At 39.1% G+C, this 5995-nt stretch overlaps 2 non-coding genes across 2 annotated transcripts; both read left to right on the forward strand.

Annotated features, from left to right (window-relative positions):
* Nucleotides 1-472: 472 nt before the first annotated feature.
* Trnal-cag (transfer RNA leucine (anticodon CAG)) lies at nucleotides 473-555 on the forward strand. The gene has a single exon. It is a non-coding gene; the product is annotated as a tRNA-Leu (tRNA).
* Nucleotides 556-1119: 564 nt separating this feature from the next.
* On the forward strand, nucleotides 1120-1202 carry Trnal-cag (transfer RNA leucine (anticodon CAG)). The gene has a single exon. It is a non-coding gene; the product is annotated as a tRNA-Leu (tRNA).
* The last annotated feature ends 4793 nt before the right edge of the window (nucleotides 1203-5995 follow it).

Here is a 5995-nt window from a genome sequence, read left to right on the forward strand (position 1 = left end):
GGTCGAATCGCCTTTGCCATGGACCATGACTGCATCATGTGACTCAACATTTTCCCACTTTATCACATACAACCTAATACGGATGAATCGGGTGAATTTATTGCAAAACTGGAGAACTAAAATTATAAAGTAGCCTACAGGTGCATTAGAAGAAAATTTTAGAAACAATCGCTGGCTGGATGTGCCAGCTAAGTTCATAATGATTATATAATTTTATGATGATATTGATCATTTTTTATAAACATGATAAAAGTCACAAATACTAGTGAATATGACGTTTTTTCTCAAAGCTTCAGAATTTAAAATGTTTGTGCTTTTAACTTTTCTGTTCACGAACCAGACGAAAACGGACTACTCATGCACACCAAATGGGGCGATTGTCCATTGTCAGAGCTTGTGCAATCACTGCATACACCAGGAGAGCAAATACGTATAGGTACATTACTATTGAGTGAGACGTGATTATGAAGAAGTCAGGATGGCCGAGCGGTCTAAGGCGCTACGTTCAGGTCGTAGTCTCCCCTGGAGGCGTGGGTTCGAATCCCACTTCTGACAAATATTTTTTTACCTTTTTGATCAAACTCGATACAATTTACAAATTCTGCAATGCTGTAGTTGTCGATTCGCCCGGTTGATTCCTTTTATATTATTTTGTTTTATTTCAGTGCTTCGAATTTGCTTCACACTCTGTCGTGTGCAAATTCGAAGCTAGAGTTTACGAGTAATCGGTTGCTGACTTTATTGTTTAGTCTCCTCCGCAGCCAGTTTGGTTACGCTCCCTCCACACAAACAGTCTGCCAATGGCCACTTATAACGCCGTTTCTGATTGGCTACACGTATATAGCCGTAGAGCTGTACATACGGGAACTTGATTGACCTCAGTCTAGCTGGCGAGATGGCGGGTCAAACTTGCTCATGAATAATAAAGTAGCCGTCTAGCCGATCGACCAATTGAAAGCTTTGTTTGACGTCAAGCTGGATGACGTCGGCAGAAAACCGTTAGCGAATCAAAAAAGACCAGTTCGTGACCATTGGCAGACTGTTTGTGTGGAGGGAGCGGAACCAAACTGGCTGCTGTGGAGACTATTTATTGTTATGCTGTTCGAAACATCAGAGAAAGTCAGGATGGCCGAGCGGTCTAAGGCGCTACGTTCAGGTCGTAGTCTCCCCTGGAGGCGTGGGTTCGAATCCCACTTCTGACATACATTTTGAACCTTTTGCACAAACTTATAACACGATTTTACCTTTATTTGGGAAAAATAAAAAAGCATAAATTGAAATGCAAAATTTCTCATTTTGTTGTTGTTTATTCGCTAGTTTTATTTTATATTTTCTGCGTCCAAAATTGAAAATCTAAATGTCACTTATTTTCCCGCCAAAATTTCAAATCTAATTGATGCATTTTGACCGTGTCCTTTCGTTGAAAAAAAAAAAAAGCCGTTTCAATGATTTAAAGGGACATTTCGTGATTTATGCCTCCGCCGTTTGATATCAGTACGACAGCAACTTAGCTCACTTCCGGTAATTTTTACCGGCGTGACCTCTGCTGTTACGTAACGCAATGTTGAAAATCAGGTGGCAAATACGGTTTTTTAGAAAACATCAAAAAAATGGAATACACGAGTCGTTTCTCCCTTCATTTCCATATTGAGCCCATAGATAAGATATGAAACATGAGTATAAGGCAAAGAATAACGTGTAAAAGTTGAATTATGTGGAAAAAATGAATGCTTTTGGTGCGCGAAGTAGCCTAAAAAATAAGAGAAAATGCATGTCACGATCACTAAAATGGTTATATCTGCAGCTTTGAGGAAACGCCGGTCTAATGCTTTTCTGTTGTGATAAACATTAATTAACCACAGCTTGTATTAAAATTTCAGCGAAAATGAGCGGTGGAACAACCTAGTCGTAGGTTGAAAAGTTGTGGTTCTTTGAGTCCTCGTGCCGGAAGCGCACGTTGCAAGTGTCACGATGCTTCACGAAATGGATCCCAGCCGGCGCTGTCTATTATACATGTTATATTGATTAATATAGCAATTAAAAACGTCTATTGTTATATATTTTATAAATGCAAAATACTCTATTGTGTAACAAAATATTGTAGTCGTCAAAGAAGGTAGTATCATCTCATTTAACTGAAGTACAAGCAGTTTTGAAAAGATTGTTGTTGAGTGAGACCTTGATTACGTTGAACGAGAAATAAGATAGCAAAAGAATACCCTTTGCCCGAACAAGTTGCGATGGCTTAGTGGACAGAGCGAAGGTGTGCAGTGCCGAAGGTTGAGAGTTCGATTCCCATGTTATCTTATCGATGATGTGGAATTTTTCAGTTCGTTTTTCTTTTCTTTTTTTCCCTCCCTTTTGTCTTTAATAATATAGGCCTAATGAATGTCGGCTTGAAGGCCCACTTTTTTTTTTTTTTTTTTCTTGTTCATGTTTAAGCCTAATCCTACATTCGAGTTCATATCTTTAAAAAAAATGCATTTAAGTTCAGTAGCTTTCAATATGATATAACCAAATAAAGAATGTCAAACTTAAGTAATTTTTAAAAGTTCAAGAATATATATAGGCCTAGGCCTATCAAATAAAGGAACGTCAACACAGATTTTCACGATTTTTTAATTGGACTAGACCCCTCCCCTATCGGCCACATATTTTATGAGCTTTTATGCACACATATCAAATCATGAGATGCACGAATTTCAAACCTAATATTTTGGCATATTTGTAATTTTTCCACAATGTTCAACTTACACCTCGGATTACACCTAATATAATTGGAATCAGCCAAGTTCGTCGTCTAGACAAATCCCCCATAGAACACCACAGTTAAGCGGTCAAGATATTAAGTGTTTTCTTTCATTTTTATCTCGCTACTTCTGCTTCAAATGTAACGTGAAAACCTCCCTGACAGTTATTTACTAATATTATAAATATTGTTATAATTTTTGGAATAACAAAACTTCAAATTTGCCCGAAATCGTATATTATGGCTTTAATAAAAATATGAAAACTAGGATTTAAAAATGTGAGTTAAAATCAAATCAAAAATCAAAGAGAGGTGCTTGCGGGGTTCGAACCACGATCGAACTTCCAAATACATGTATTTACCACTAAGCCATACCAGAGCTATGATTAAATCGGTGACAATAATAGCAATGTTATTCCCACTCAGTGCCTCACTCGTACATTCTATTTCTGGAATGAATTAACACCGTCCAAATAATGTAACACAAACCTTTATGCTGACTTTTAAAATTGTTTGAACGTTGGGAGTATTATTTTCAAGTTAAATAACCAACAATGGACAATTGACAATGAAAGTTTCTTTGCAGGAAAAACATCGGCCGTACAATATATGGCGTGACAGTAGTCACGCACAAAGATAAACATTTCAACATGTTCAATATACGACATTACTCGTTGACTGCCGATAAAACGCCCAATAAAGACTTAGTCACCGGACCGCGCCGGCCAGTTAAAGTACATGCCCTATCACACCACTCCACACCATACATAAATTCTCCCAGTCACATTTCCCAAATATGAAATTAAAAAATTCAAATTTTAATTTACTTCTTTTAAAGTTTGGCAGAGGCGGGGTTCGAACTCACGGCGCAACGCTTAGTACTCTATGAGCCTAGCGCCTTAGACCACTCGGCCATTTGTCTTCTTGTTATTCATCTGAAACTTATTTAAAAATATTATCGCAACTTCAACATAGGCCTACCACGTGACAAGCAAAGGCAAAAAACGTATTATATTTTGGAATTTTATCTGCTTAAAACATTAATGTGTATTATAATAGAGCTACCATTATTTATATTGTTGAATTCTCAAGCGCATAGAGACAATTAATACGAGCGTCCTATGATACATACACAATACATAAAATCGATTTTGATCTTCGGCATTACTCGGTGACCTCCGATAAAACGCCCAATAACGCCGGTCAGTTAAAAAAAATGCTTAAGTACATGCCCTATTGAGATAAGCAATCCTTTTGTGATATGTCCATTCATCCATATAATAATAGCAATCAGATTTTTGGATGGATGTTTTACACAGTGATTGGAGAAGAAGCTATGTAAATTCAGCATCGAAGTGGTTACGTAATTCTCTTGGTTACCGGATCACGCTACTTTGGTATGCCTTCGAGTGCCATATACTTTATGTGGTGATCATTTCGATCGTGGTTCATTACTCTAGCGCGTGATCCCGTTGACATAGTAACATTACGTAACTTCGATACTGAATAATCAAAAGTACATGTCTACAAATTGACAAGGACAACTCCTTTTGTCAAAATTGTTTTCACCTATTGCTCAGTATGTTAATTAATCCGATTAATTACGTAATTTCGCCAGCGTATGATATATCAGTACTAATATGTAGGCCCAAGGAGGTTAGATATAGAAAGAAGAGGAAATAGATTACGTATCGCATATTGGTCCTTTGTGCCTATTAGAGTTTCCGCGCCAAGGGAGGAAGAAAAAAAAAAGGAAGGAGGGGGAGGAGAGAGGAGAGGGAGACCGATGGAGTCACAGGGCTCTAAATTACATAGGCGTAGATCGGGGGGGAGGGGGGGGATAAATGCCACAATATTTTGCCAGGGGGATGGTCAATATAATCACCCCCCCAATATTGACGCCTGTGTATTGGTTTGTGTCGAAATTAACCTCATATTTGGCCATTTTATAGCCACAAAATGCCATTTTTAGCGCTTTGCGCGAATTTATTCCACTTTTGTCCCATATTTCACCAGTTTAGTTTCAATAGGCCTATGCTAAAATTTTCGCTCGCATTTGTACCATAAGGTTCACTGTACTGGGTACTTTTAAAAAATCCTAACCTAACCTAAACATAACTTTAACCCTTAGATTGGAGCTCTACTAGAAGTAAAAATATAGATAGTGAACGAATTTAGTATTTCTATATCTATGTGAATGTGAGAATGATACAATAGAGGCCCTGCATGAAATTATTGATTGGCTCCAAACAAAGGTTTTCAACCGGTGTCCTTCACCGTAGTTATGGCGGAGTGCAGTCCATTCAATCAAATGTTGTCATCAACCTATTTGATCGTAGTGCAGGATTATGTGTGAGACGAACTGTCACGGTAGATTGCAATCATGCTTTTGTTGAATGCATTTGAGTAGTCCGCCATATTTACGGGATGATACGTCGCATGCAAGGCCTCTATATGACATGATGAACATAGTCATTGACGCATCAGTTTTAAAATAGACTAGGCGGTTACCCATATTTGGCGGTTCTCGGCTGGGCGCGATTACCAGGCTGATGGTGACATGCCCATTATGACAATTTTTACTAATTTGACCTCAGATGACCCCAGGGTGACATTGGATGACCCCAAAATGACCTAAACTTATAACTCTAAATGTTGACTGTACCTACCAAGTTTCATGCCCATATATGAGCTTTTACTAATTTGACCTCAGATGACCCGTGGTGACCTTGGATGACCCCAAAATGACCTTCAAAAATGCTGCTTTAAATGTTGACTGTACCTACCAAGTTTCATGCCCATACGACACTTTTTAGTAATTTGACCTTAGATGACCCCTGGGAGGGGACCCCGTGGTCAGATGACTTAACGAACATAAACATCTTCTTGCCAGCACAGAACTATACCCACCCACCGAGTTTGAGCCCCGTAGGACCTAGTTTCATGCCCATATGACAGTTTTTAGTCATTTGACCTCAAATGACCCCTGGGAGGGAGCCCGGGGTCGGACGACTTAACGAACATAAACATCTTCTTGCCAGGACAGAACTACACCCACCCACCGAGTTTGAGTCCCGTACGACCTAGTTTCATGCCCATATGACAGTTTTTAGTCATTTGACCTCAAATGACCCCTGGGAGGGGGCCCCGGGGTCGGATGACTTAACGAACATAAACATCTTCTTGCCAGGACAGAACGTCACCCACCCACCGAGTTTGAGTCCCGTACGACCTAGTTTCATGCCC

The sequence above is a fragment of the Amphiura filiformis genome, chromosome 20, assembly GCF_039555335.1.
Source record: "Amphiura filiformis chromosome 20, Afil_fr2py, whole genome shotgun sequence".
Taxonomy (NCBI): Eukaryota; Metazoa; Echinodermata; class Ophiuroidea; order Amphilepidida; family Amphiuridae; genus Amphiura; species Amphiura filiformis.